The sequence below is a fragment of the Amaranthus tricolor genome, chromosome 16 (genome assembly GCF_026212465.1).
Source record: "Amaranthus tricolor cultivar Red isolate AtriRed21 chromosome 16, ASM2621246v1, whole genome shotgun sequence".
Lineage (NCBI taxonomy): Eukaryota > Viridiplantae > Streptophyta > Magnoliopsida > Caryophyllales > Amaranthaceae > Amaranthus > Amaranthus tricolor.
In genome coordinates, this window is record NC_080062.1 from 8,755,612 (window position 1) to 8,770,611 (window position 15,000).

General features: G+C 31.3%; 1 protein-coding gene and 1 pseudogene across 3 annotated transcripts in view; one reads left to right on the forward strand and one right to left on the reverse strand.

The window, feature by feature from the left end:
- Positions 1–7,501, reverse strand: part of LOC130802507 (protein NRT1/ PTR FAMILY 1.2-like) — a 22,833-nt pseudogene extending 15,332 nt beyond the window's left edge.
- Positions 7,502–13,495: 5,994 nt separating this feature from the next.
- LOC130802861 (uncharacterized) overlaps positions 13,496–15,000 on the forward strand; it is a 16,685-nt gene continuing 15,180 nt past the window's right edge. For all 3 annotated transcript variants that reach the window (XM_057666962.1, XM_057666964.1, XM_057666963.1), the window contains exon 1: positions 13,496–13,653. The gene's annotated coding sequence lies outside the window, so the exon portion shown is untranslated. The remainder of the gene's footprint in view (positions 13,654–15,000) is intronic.

Consider the following 15,000-nt stretch of genomic DNA (forward strand, 5'->3'; position numbering starts at 1 on the left):
TATCATTATTATTATTATTATTATTATTATTATTATTATTATTATTATTATTATTATTATTATTATTATTATCATTATTATTATTATTGTTATTATTATTATTGTTATTATCATCATCATTATTATTATTATTATTATTATTATTATTATTATTATTATTATTATTATTATTATCATCATTATTATTATTATTATTATTATTATTATTATTATTATTATTATTATTATTATTATTATTATTACTGTTTTTATGTATTATTAGTATTGTTATTATAATTATTGTTGTTATATATTATTACTGCTGTTGCTGTTATTATTATTATTATTACTACAAAATATTAATAATTTGGAGGAATATAATAAAATTGTATTAAATATTACAAAATATTAAATAATTACATATAAATAATTAAACTACTCTTCATCACTAAAATACTCGTTGCTCTCAACATCTTCATCTTCGGATTCTTCATTTTCTGACAATACAAGATCCACAACTTCTTTAGTATCTTCATCATTATCATGCACCTGTTGAACAATTTCGTCAGATGGATCAAGAAGCGGTGTTTGGGAAACATCTTCTTCAATTTCAATACGATCCCTATTTTCTTCTTGTAAAGCAACATCTTTGGATTCTTGTTCTATTTCTTTATCAAATTTATTTTGTTTGACTTTGCAAACCGCTCTCCGATGTTTTAAATTTTGTCTTGTACTCGGATATGAAAGATAATATACTTGACATGCTTGACTTGCCAACACAAATGGATCATATAAACGATACGAACGACCCTGATGTATGTCAACTAACTTATATCGTTTATGAATGTTTGTTTCGTGGCTATTTCCAGCAGTAGTTGGGTCGTACCAATGACATTTGAACAACGTTACTCTTTTGATAGGTATTCCCGGGTATTCAACCTCTACATTTTCAAGCAATTGCCCGTAAAAATCATCTTCGTCATGACTGTTGTCAGCAGCTTTGACGCACACTCCACTATTTTCTGCAGATTTATTTGCTGCATGAAGTACTGTATGGAATCTATATCCGTTTGTGTAACAAACATTGTAACTCCGAGCATGTTTAAGTGGTCCTTCAGCCATCTGCTTCAAAATGTCACTGTTCACTCGGTTATCCAATAATCCTTGTCTTTCCTGTCAGATAAATGAAAATAACTTTATGAATTTAATTAACGTAATCTTGACATACATAATTAACGTAAAAGATGAACAACATATTGCTGTTCTGAACGCATTTGTAAAATTCTCTTGCACAAACGCTTCAATCCTCTGACTTGACCAATTCGGTTGATGTCTTTAAATTGAACTTTTAAACTCAGATACAAATACATCCACATCTAAACAGTTCATTAGCACGTATCTATGGCAATCTCGTGATCTCTTTCATCCAAAATATATGCTTTTCCTTTCCATGAAATCTTATTGGATGACTGAAGATTGTGAATACACCAGTTACAACATTGTTGTAACTTCCATCATCATTCCTGGGAAGGTCTCTGACCTTGCATCGCACATGTGGCTCAAAATAATGGGAAACAAAATGCGATGCTTCCTCGGTTAAATATGCGTTGCATATCGACGCTTCGACATGAGCTTTATTTTTCACATTGAGTTTCAAATGTCCGAGGTACCTAATGGAAAATTTAGTTCACCGGTAGAATAATGAAAAAATTAATTACATTTAATTTATATACCTCTCAAATGGATACATCCATCTGTATTGGACCGGTCCTGCAATCCTTGCCTCATATGCCAAATGGATAGGAAGGTGTTCCATGCTATCAAAGAATGTGGGCGGAAATATAGTCTCTAGTTTGCAGATGATAACCGGAATATCTTTTTCCATCTTTCTTAAATCCTCCACACATAGCTTTGTGGTTGTCAAACTTCTAAAATATAAGCTCAACTCGGTAAGAGCTTCCCAAACCTTCATCGGTAGCAATCTCTGAATGCAATTGGAATTAAGTGTTGCATGAAAACATGACAGCCGTGACTTTTCATGCCGAACAATTGATGCTTGGCCATGTCAATATTCCTTGCCATATTGGACACATAACCATCGGGAAATCTAATACTTTTCAACCATTGAAGCAAAGCACATATATGTTGTTCATTTAATGTATAGGAAGCTTTAGGAAACCTGTATATAATCATAATAACATGTTACATGAATTAGTATTAATTATTAATTCTATAAAGGTTTGAGAGTACACGGACCTATAGGATGCAATTCTGAACGTATACCAAGTTCACGCAGATCGTGTCTACCCTTGATGTGATCCTTTGTTTTACTTGGCACACACAACAAAGTGTTGAAAATGTTATCAAAACATTCTTCTCTATATGCATAACATCCAAATTATGTCGAATCATGTTAGTTTTCTAATATGGCAAATCCCAAAATATGCTCCTCTTCTTCCATCCAGCAGAGTACTTACTAACCTCTTTATTATGTTCCGATGCATCTTCTTCATTGACTCTCAAAAAACCAAACTGGTCTAATTCATCAAGCAATTCATGTCCAGTCCGAATAATAGGTGGATCTCTTTTCTCAACAAGGCCTGATATGAAATTTGTTCTATTTCTTCTATAGGGATGATTTCTATCTAAAAACCTTCTATGACAATCAAACCAACACATCTTCTTGCTATGCGTAAGGTAGAAGGCTTGTGAATCATCCATGCAATAAGGGCAAGCATATCGGCCCCTAGTACTCCACCCAGACAACATCGAATAAGCTGGAAAGTCATTGATCGTCCACATTAAAGCTGCTCGCAGTTGGAAATTCTCCTTTCTTGACACATCAAATGCACAAATCCCCTCCTCCCAAAACATATTCAGCTCTTGTATTAGTGGTTGAAGATATAAGTGAATGTTGTGCTTTGGATTACTCGGCCCAGGGACAATCATGGTCAAGAACATATACGGCTTCTTCATGCACATCCATGGCGGAAGATTGTATGGTGTGACAATGACAGGCCACGATGAATAATGTTGACCCGAACTTCCAAAGGGGTTAAAACCATCTGTACACAGACCAAGCCGCACGTTTCGAGTCTCCATTGCAACGTCTGGATGTATGTCGTTAAATGTCAACCACGCTTCAGCATCAGACGGATGTATCATCTCTCCATCTTTAGTGCAGTGCTCTGCATGCCACCTCATATGCCTAGTTGTTGCCTCTGAAGCATACAATCTTTGTAATCTGGGGCCCAGGGTGAAATAATGAAATTGTTTCCGCGAAACCTTATCACCTTTATTGTTTCTTCTCTATCTAGAAGTTTCACAAATATAACAGCAAGTTGCATTCGCATTATTCCCCCAATATATCATACATCCGTTAGGACAACAAACTATCTTCTCAACGGGTAATTCAAGGGCAGCTATTTGTTTTTTTCGTTTCATAGAAGTTGTTTGTCATCGTATTCTCTTCTGGTAACACTTCGTTCACAATAGCACAAATATCGTCGTAACACCTCTCAATGAGACGATGGTTTGTCTTCAGGTTTGTAAGTCGACCAATAATAGACATCTTGGTGTGATTTTTACAACCTTCAAATAAAGGACGATTTACAGAATTTAACATTTCAAAGAACTGTCGACACTGAGGGTTTGGATATTCGTCAACGTGTACCGGTGGTTCATTATCTACTGATACTACATCATACTGGGAGGGAAGAAACTGATGGTAAGTGTCTGGAAATACACTAGCTACTGCATCATGCACCATCTGTGAGTATGGATTTGGATTGTTTGACGATTGCTCTCCCACTACCGCTACAACAACAGATCTTATTCCTACCTCTGTGTTTTGATGAAATTCCCACTCATAGTAATTTTCAACAAACCCCCTTCTCATTAAATGTTCTCTTATTTCATCTTGTTCCTTATAATAACAATTTTTACACTTTTTACAAGAACATCTAATCTCAGATTTCATGCTATTTGTATGAGCAAAATCAAAAACTCTTCCAACCCTATCATAAATCTTAAACTAAACTTTTCATTTTTTTCTTCGGTTGTACATCCAACTTCTTTCTTGCCTAAAATTCATTTTTAACACCTATATGTAATATAATAATATAATAATTCAACTGATTAGTAAAGTAATTTAATGACAATAAAAATATATAAAACAATTCATGAAAATAACAATATATGATAATAATATAATTATTCTAATAGCAATTATTAAAGAAAATTAATGACAATAAAAATAAAATATAAAATAATTAAAAAAATATAAAAAAACTCATGTAAATAACAAAGAAAATAAAATATGTACTAATTAAATAATAAAATTAAATCAAATTAATGACAATAAAAATTAAATATAAATAATAAAAATAAATAATAAAACTCATGTAAACATAAAAAACAAGCTACATAATAGAATAAGTAAATCACTAACCTCTCTTAATTCTTTGGTTTCCGAAATATACAATGCATAACAATTCTGCGTCTTATTTATACAAAATATGGCGACAACACGGTGATTACAAACCCATCGCCAATTTTCAAATTCAAATTCAAAAAATACGGAAAAACAACGGCGACGAGACGGCGATTACTAAATAATACGTGGCGACCGAAGGGCTTCCAACCTATCCGTCGCATATTTAAAAAAAATTAAAATATAAAACAAAAAAATTAGCGACGAGATGGCGATTATGATGCTTGTCGCCAACAATTAAAATAAAAAAAAAATACTGTCTTTTGGGCGACTAAATGGCGACCACTAAAACTCGTCGCCAACTATTAAAATAAAAAAAAAATACTGTCATTTTGGCTACTAAATGGCGACCAGTAAACCCGTCGCCAACTATTAAATTAAAAAAAAAAAAAATACTGCCTTTGGCGACTGATTGGCGACCACGATACCCGTCGCCAGAGTACTTTTCCACTTGGCGACTAATCTGGCCCTCACCTTGCCGTCGCCACAGGCGATCAACCCTTCCTCTCGCCTTTTTTCCATCGCTATTTCAATAGTTATTTGTAGTGTCAAAACGGTCAGATGGACGTCTTTCAAGTAGAGTTAGTTTCGGTCATTGGTCACTTTCGAGTCGAATCATTCTTGGGTCATTATCGGTGAATTGGTTCCGGATTGGGTCTCGTCGAGTTCGGATCTGCCCATTGAGTGAATGGGTTTTAATCAAGAGAAGTTTTTTTCATTTTAAAATTTTTTCAAAAATATATAATGATTTTGATTTATTATTCTTGAAGAAATTTCTTATTATAAAAATGATCCATATAAAGTTTTCAACAAATGAACATTAATTCAATATAATAAAAATAACTAAAAATATAATAGTTGCCGACTAAAATATAATTATGTGGAATTGAAATTTATAAACATTAAGAAAATGTGTCAAAACTTGTCATGTCTAACCAATTTATTATATTATTTTCCAATATTTTCAGGTCATGTCATTTTGGTTAAAATTTTCATGTTGTAATATACTAAATCATGTCTTCCTGGTTGAGCTTCACGTCAATTTTATTTCGGGTGAAAAATTAATTAGTCTACTCTTAGATTATTAAAGATATTTATGGTAAAGTTGTGTGATGGAAACGCACAGGTCCAAATAACACTGGAATTAAAAATATTTAGGAAGCATAAATAAAATGTGTACATGCTTTGATGAATCATTCTATTATATAAATCTATTATGACTCAAAATTAAATAACTATATAAATTTTTTTTACTCCATCGAAAATCGACAACTTTACGAGCTTTTAAAAGAAAAGGTAACGTAGTAAAGGGAGTAGAGGTGTTCATTTCGGATCATGTGTTTCGGATCGGTTCAAAATTGAGTCATGTGTCCATATTGATTTGTATATATTTTAAAATTCATTTTGAAGTCGAGTCAGGTTCGGAGACAAAGTCGGGTAAATATCGAGTCTATCAGGTCTGTTTTGAAAAAAGGGTCACATAAAAAATGTAAAAGGGCGGAGTGGAGGATCTCACTGACCAAGATGGTCAAGGTACGAATGTCCAGGATGTCCAAATCCAATCCAATGCAAGAGAATTAATTTTGTCCAAGTCCTATTATGATCTTAGTATGCACGGTCCAAATAACTCATCAAGTGGTTGTACTTTGCTAAGTATAACTAAGTACTTTGTGGAAAGCATAAATTAAAGGGTGGCGGTTACAAGGCTTGATTGCAAGCCATTGAAGAACATCAGTTGGGCTAATTAATTAGCATGTTTTAAGGAGTATTTGTGGCTGAATATTAATCTCTTTAAGTGGGGGTTACTAGGAGTTATTGTAGGAGTAAAATGCAATAATAAAGAAGCTTAAATGGAGGAGTAAATGGGACGTTACAAGGCACAAATGAATGGGCTGTTTTGGACTTACTTTGCACACTTGAAGGAGCCATGTGAAGAGTTTAATTGCTGGTCGTTTCTTCCCTAGTTTTAAGCTTGATTTAATTAGTTTTATTTGGAGTGTAATGGGGATTAAAGTGGACAGTTATAAAGCCCTTTAATCACCTTTTTATATTCAGCATTTTATTTTTGTTTTGTTGCTATTAATTAGGCAAGTTGTTGATGTAATTATTGGATGCTATAAATAGCATGCTAAACCTGAATGAAATGATGTGTGTTTTGTTTATTGAACTTGACTTGTGTTTAGTCAATTTTAATTGTCCAAATTTGAGTGTTCCAAATTTGAAGAGTTAGAGTTTTAGTGAGAGTTCCTAAAACTAAAGCTTGTAGTTGACGATTTGGTGAGAGTTCCCTAATCTAAGCTACACCCAAACAAGTGAGTGAGTGTTCCTCCTTGTTATATCCTCAAGTTTAGGGTGAGAGTTCCCCTTAACTATCTTGATTAATTTAAACATTTTTCCTAAGTTAAACAAAACCTAAGGACCCCTTAATTTATACTTATTGTGAACAAGTTTTCCATCTTATTTAAATGTAAAAGGGTGGAGTGGAGGACCTCACCTTAGTTTTTGACTTGGAAATTCTTGTGTAGATCCTTTGACAACATGATAAATTGTATCCACACACTCATAATGTCTATTTCTCCAAGATGCAACAATAACTTAAGCAAACCTTGTAAGCAAGCTAGCCTTGGGAGGCTTCACCTTAACATAGAAGAAAGAAGCCAAAAAGAAAGATATGGATGAAAACAACATAAGCAAAACAGGAACACCAAAATCGATTTGCCACCCGAAATGATCTTGGATGTATACGACACACGTACGAGTGAATAGAACTGCAAATGAGACAGAAAAATAGTACCAAATGAAGAAGCTCTCTAGCAAACCATTGCAACTTGGTTTTGAATTAGCGTCTACGTTGGTTGTTGCTATTTGATCTGCGCCAAAGGCTAGAATAGAGCACCGAATACCGCCCGTGCCAATTGACCTTAGCGCAAAAGAGGCGAATAAAAGAATGAATTGAAATGGTATTGTAGAAGTCATTGTGTTAGTGGCTGGCCTAGCTCCTGGAATTATAGTTGTTGACCATAGAACCATAGAAGCACCATGCCCTGATTAGATTGTTAGGCTTCATGCATTTAGTTAACATAGTACCTAAACTAATCTCTTTAGAATTTTTTAACAATAATTTGCAAATAATAGTTTTAAAGTTTTAATACTTTTGCGAATTACAGTTTTAATGCTTATTTTTGCGAATTACAATTAAAGTATCAAAGTCTACAACGTTCAAGCCAAATCACAGAATTCCGACCATTTTGGTGGTCGGAATTTAAGGTTTTGTGGTTGAAATTATGTGATTCGGCCTGAACGTTGTATACTTTGATACTTTAGTGATTATAATTCGCAAAAAATAGGTATAAAGACTGCAATTCGCAAAAGTCCAAACCTTTAAGGTTTCAATTCGCAAATTATTCTTTTTTAAAGGAAAGAAATCAAAAGGATATTTGACATGCGTATTAAATTTTTCATATGTTCCTTAAAGATGTTCTTATTTGTCATTTTGGGTGATTTAATTTGTTGTTCCCCTAAAGAATATTTCTATTTATACCACAAATTTTGGACATAATTAATCTTGTTGATTCTCATTTTAACATTTTATTATTGCCTATGATCTCCACATATTTTTCAATAACTTTATTTTATAACATTTTTATATTGCTTTTGTTCACCATAAGTTTCTCACTAAATTTTTAAACATTTTATAAATAGTTGTGGTACGGTATGTAAACCTGTTGAAGTTGGTATTTTAAAGTTGGTGTTTTAACCAACTTTGGTGTTTTAACCAACTAGAATAGGTTAAAACACCAACTTTAATAGGTTAAAATACCAATTTCAATAGGTTAAAATACCAACATTAATAGGTGAATAGAATAAGTTAAAACAACAACTTAACAGGTGAAAACACTAACTCCAAATAACACTTTAATAGGATAAAATACCAATTTGAATAGGTTAAAATACTAACTTCAATTATTAGATTACCAACGTTAAATAGGTTCAAACATGTTATAGCGCGTGTGTTAATTTATTTTTCAGTTTTAAATTGTAAAATGTAAGTGGGCTTGACCTGGAGAGCCGTTTCTATAAGAGACAGTCTCTTAAGAGACTCGTTGGTGCCAAGTAGCTTTGTAATGCTTTTTAAGCCATTGCCTTGCATGAACTATTTCAATCTTGATTTGTTTAATATGAAACTTTGCACGCAAAACTAATTAGTAACTATTTTATTTTTGAAATAGTGAGACTTGAAACATAGGCATATATATGATCTGATTTGAACCTAATCCAAATTAAGTACAAAAGAAACAACTCATAAACGAACATTTTAGAATTAAGGACAAAAAAATTAAGATTTAGTCGATGTTAAATACCCTAAAATTAAAACATAAATTCTAAACTGGTTGAGTGGGTTGAAATCACGTCGACCTAATATGTTACAAATCAAGTCAGACCTCAGAGTTGTGATGTTTAAATATATATATATATATATATATATATATATATATATATATATATATATATATAATATATATATATATATATATATATATATATATATATAATATATATATATATATATATATATATATATATATATAATATATATATATATATATATATATATATATATATATATACATATATATGTATATATATATATATATATATATATATATATATATATATATATATATATATATATATATATATATATATATATATATATATATATATTTATATATATATATATATATGTATATATATATATATATATATATATATATATATATATATATATATATATATATTTATATATATATATATATATATATATATATATATATATATATATATATATATTTGTATACATATATATGTATATATATATATATATATGTATATATATATATATGTATATATATATATATATATATATATATATATATTAATATATATATATATATATATATATATATATATATATATATATATATATATAAATATATATATATATATGTATATATATATATATATATATATATATATATATATATATATATATATATATATATATATATATATATATATATATATATATATATATATATATATATATATATATATATATATATATATATATATATATATATATATATATATATATATATATATATATATATATATATAAATTACCCTGAATAATACGAATTTTCACTGATTTTCTTACAATAATACGAACTTTCAATTAACCATGAATAATACGAACTTTGATACATATTTCCTGCTGGCATATCTGACCGGTTCTTTACCTGGAGAAACGGTAAATTCTCCTTTTCTTCCTCATTTGCAGCATCAGAATGCAGGGTATTTCGACAGCTTTTTTTTCCATTTGCTCATCTTCCTCATTTGTTCACTCTCCTCTTCCAATTTAATTACTTCTTCCAACATCTAAATTTTTTTTTCCATTTTCATTATAATCTCTAAAGTAATTTGACATTTAACATGTATTCTCCTTCGTCATCATCTCAATCTAGAACATCAATTGCAAAAGGAATTTCTTTATGTAAATATGGTGTTCATGCTAAATTACAAGTAGTCAAAAAAGGAACAAGGGTTGGTGAGAGGTTTTATGGATGTGCATTTTGGCCAGTAAGTTTATTTTTTTCAATAGCTTTACTTTGTTTTATGTTATTTTTGAATTTCTTTATCAATTAAGGTTTCATGATTTGGTTTGAAATGTAGGCACAAGATTGCAAATTTTTTAAGTGGGAAAAAGATGTAGAGTATACAAGCGAAATTTCTTCTTGTTTGGAAGAAGAGAAAGCTATGTTGATTGACAAAATAAGGAAATTGAAGGCTAAGAATGCGAAGTTGAATGAAAGCGAAGCTATGTTGAAATTGAAAGTTGTTGAATATGTAAACGCACAAAAAGCGTTAAGTTTTGTACTTGTTGCATCATGGATTTTATTTGTATTGTTCTTATTTATGTTAAGCTAAGTATAAGAATTTGATCATGTAATGGAATTTTATGTATTGAAAATCCAATGCAATGAAAAAGTGTAACAAAGTTTCTTCGAATCGAGAATTATAGCGTCAATCCATACATCTTATAGCAATATTTTCAATAATTACCTTTACATACATAAGCATTCCTTACACACAAAGCTAAAATGTTTTCGAAAATGTAAAATTTGAACAATGTTCTAATCCATAGATTATACTATAATCTTAACTTGATACATACAAAAAAGTTATGTTTTCCAAAAGAGCAGCAAAATGACACTTGTTATTACAACATCAATTCTTTGTTGTCGATGCTTGGGTTGATATTATTTCAGAAGGGTTCTTCTTAGGCTTTCCCCTTTTAGCAGTACTGACAACACTCCTTCCGCTTGCACTACCAGTCCTACCCCCTCGCCAATACAAGGATTGATGTTTCCTTCATAGGCTCTCAAATAAGCCTCTCTAGTGTAGCACTGATCAACGAATGACTCAACCTCCTTGTGCAAGTAAAAAATAGATGCAACTGCATGACAACATGGAATCCCTCTTAAATCCCATTTCTTGCAAGTACAAGTTCTATTTTCAATATCAACCTCTAAAACATCCATACAATAGGCTACTTGGAAACGAGTTGATGTTGAAGGAATGACAGTGCACTTAGCTGCTTCTTGCTTCTCTGAATCTAATGTTTTCTGTAATTTGGGACATAATAAACCCTTCCACTTCTTCAATGCCTCTTCCTTTTTATTAGCCATCCTCTTCATTAGCATTGTTCTAATATCTTCAAGCATATCTATTAAATGATGGGATCTAGCATTCATGATATAATTATTAAAAGTTTCTACCATATTGCTCAAAATAACATCACACTTTCCATCTAGTTTGACGAAAGATCTACAAAACAAGTGTGGACCACATTTCTTAAAGGCATCAACAGCAACCGGATTAACATCCTCCATCTCCGTAATTGCTTCCTCAAAAGCAAACAAAAAACCTCTGAAATGTGGGTGGATTTGTGCTTGGATCGGTAACAACAACGAAGTGGCTATTAGGGTTACTTCGTTCTAAAACCCCAACATAGTTCATGAGCTTCTGATTATGTTGTTTCATGGATCCATGTAACCTTCTATGTGCAACATACTTAATCTTGTACGCAAAGCCCCTACTAATGATAATTCGAAATTGTTTCCTAACAATATCAACTAGTTCTGCAGAAGGAATGTGTGGCCTTGGCTTGAATAAATCAAGTAACTGATCTGCACACCAAGAAGCTTTGAATTGACGATTAGAATCCATGTTTCTTTAACAAGTGTGATCACCATTAACTTTCTTGACAATAAAGGAAGCTCGTTTTTTATCCCAACTGGCGTAAAGCTTAAAGGGACAACCATCAACACACCTTACACCAAGCTTATTCAATTTAGACTTGTCACTCAAATAAAATTTTACATTCCTTCCCTGATGAATTGCATATTTCCTTACCGCCTCCTTAAATTCAACTAGGGTGCTAAAAACTTGCCCAACAATCCATTTGAACCTCCTAAAATCGGTAGTAGCATCCTCATCTTCATCATTACTATGTTCGTACTCAGATAAACCCTGTGTGTTACTACACTCACCCAATTTCAAAACAGAATCACCCACTTGCTCTACTTCTTCGAATGACAATGAGAAATCTTGACTATGCACAAGCTCCTCCGAAATTTCATCCTCATCTTCATCCTCATACGATAGCTCATAATCAAAATCATCATCCTCAGATGCATCTTCATCACTTACCTCAGCACTAATACCAAAATGTGGCTCATCTTCAGAAAAATCATATTCAAGAGGTACGAAACTTTCACTAAGGGATTGTTTTGCCTTAGATGCTCTCTTAGGGGTCAACTTTTTCCTATTCCCAAAAGTGGACAAAACTTCACTACCTTTAGTACCACTTTTTGATATTTCTAGAACCAACATCTCATTATCCTTATCATTAACTACATACACAGATAATGCTCTATTTTCAACAGCTATTTCAGTCATTTTCCCAACACAAATATCATCGGTAACTCTCTTTAACCCTTCCAAAAAGCTAACAGCATTAGGTAATTGATACCAAAGACAAAACTCATGTTTTACCCCAAGATCCTCCTTTACAATTCCTTCTAACTCAAAAAATGACATCTTATCTAGGTCTACGGAGATGGTTTTACATATACCATACACATACTCAAGGCCCACAACTCCTTTTTTTAATACCCCATCATACCAAAACTTCAAAGTAATTGATTCATTCAAATTAGCCTAAAAATAAGCAAAAAACACTAAATTACATCCATTTTCAAAGGCATAAACGTTTTTAATCAACATCAAACAATAATCATGTATGGATTAACAAAATGGAAACAAAATTCCATCCATTTTCGAGTAAATGGATAGAGAATTTCATCCATTTTCGGCTAAATGGATAAAAATAGTAAATTACATCCATTTTCAAAGGCATAAACATTTTTAATCAACATCAAACAATAATCATGTATGGATTAACAAAATAGATACAAACATTCATCCATTTTCGAGTAAATGGACACATAATTTCATCCATTTTCGCCTAAATGGATACAAGCCCTAATTTTTGGGATTAAAACAAAATTTAGGGATTTATATTGCAATTGAGAAGAATTAACTAACCATGAATGAGAAGAATCAATGGAAATCACGAGCTTGAGGAAGATGATTGAAGAACAAGCCCTAATTTTCGCTGCGTGAGGAAGATGAATGTAGAATGCTCTGCGTGAGGAAGATGAGTTCTGTTTCCTTACTTAGTTTCATCAGTGGCTGTGGTTCTGTTTTCTTACTAAGTTTCATCAGAAAAAAAAAAAAGGAATTTAAAAAGAATGTGTAAGTTTACCAGTAACAGGTAAACTGGTATGTCAACGGGAAATATGTATCAAAGTTTGTATTATTCATGGTTAATTAAAAGTTCGTATTATTATAGGAAAATCAGCGAAAGTTCAGCGTAATATTTCCTATATATAACAAGAAGCACCTTCTTCACTCCCAACTCTTTCGATTCGATAAATACTCTACTCAACTGCAGTTTTCAGTCGGACTCTTCCTAAATTGCGCCTCTCCATTTTCTGTCGATCTAATTTACGCCGGTGATGCATGTCATCATTCTCATCTCCATTTTCGATACAAAGGTATGTTCTTCCGTCATCTAACTTTCAGTTTCAAAATTATCGAAATATCAGAATTTTTACAAATACCATAACGTGTTGGATATCAAATCTCAAAATTTAACAATCAATTTTGAAATCATGGTGAAATTTAAATTGATGCTTAGTTTTTTTTCTTAAAGAGAAAATTTTTTTAGGGTTTATTCTAAGTTTTGATGATTGATTTTAGAGAAATAAGTTTTGTTGACATGAATGGATGAATCAAGAATAACTGGGTTGATGATCATTCTAATATTAAAACAAATAATATATCAAGAGAAAACAAAATAAAAAATGCCACAAATATAAACTGCATGTTACACTAATTGGCTAGGTCTTGGCCGTGAATTGAGATAGTAATTCTTGATTATTGAAATTTTATGAATTTGATATTTTATTTTTCTTTTGATTTGGATGTTTGCTTAGATTATGACTAGTTGATTTTTTTTTCATTTGTTCATCCATTTACTTTTAAAATGAGACTTTTAAGTTGAGACTTTGAAAATAAACATGTCTCATTCCTTGTTTGTCATGGTAGCCGGTAGGAACTTGAAAGAAAGAGTTAAAATAAAAGTCTCCACTCAAATACCTTTCGAGACATTTTTCTTGAGACTTTCTCTTTTTAGTCCTATTCCATATTCTCAGACTTATTTTTAGAAAAAGTCTCATTCCCGTTCTCAAATTCCACATGCCAAACACTCTCTTTGTGAGTTTTTAAAAATTCTAAAAATGTTGTATTTAGAAAGTATATATTAAGACAAATTCATCAAGATCGCTTGTGAATATATTTTTTTATTTAAATCTATGAAAAATTATGGTCAAAAGAATTCGTAAATTCTATTTGAGAAGAACATATGAAAACAGTCCGTCCTTTGTTGATGTTCATTAAATTTTTTAGCAATCAATACTATTTTATTGAATTATAAAGTTAAAAAGAAAATTACTTTTGATAATTCACGGTTGGGTTATCTTTTAAGAGTATCACCTTTAGATGTTTTTTTCTTTTTTTAATTTTTTTTTTTTGAAAATCCCACCTTTTTTCCGAAAAAAAGAAATGTCACGTGTTCTTGTGTAATTTGTTAATGTTTTTGTTTCAAAAAACTTAGAAAAAAGAAACTAAAACCTTAACACCCCCTAAACATCTCCTACCCCACAGCCGTCCCGCCACCACCTTCACCACCCTTAAAACACCAACAACCATCACCTCGCAACCCAACTCCTTCGACCTCCTTCCCCCTTCTTCCCTCATTATAAATGGTCGTGGTGGTGCTAGAGGTGTTTGCTAAGATAGCTGTAGTGGTGCCCTTGGTCGTGGCTTTTTTGGTAGATTGT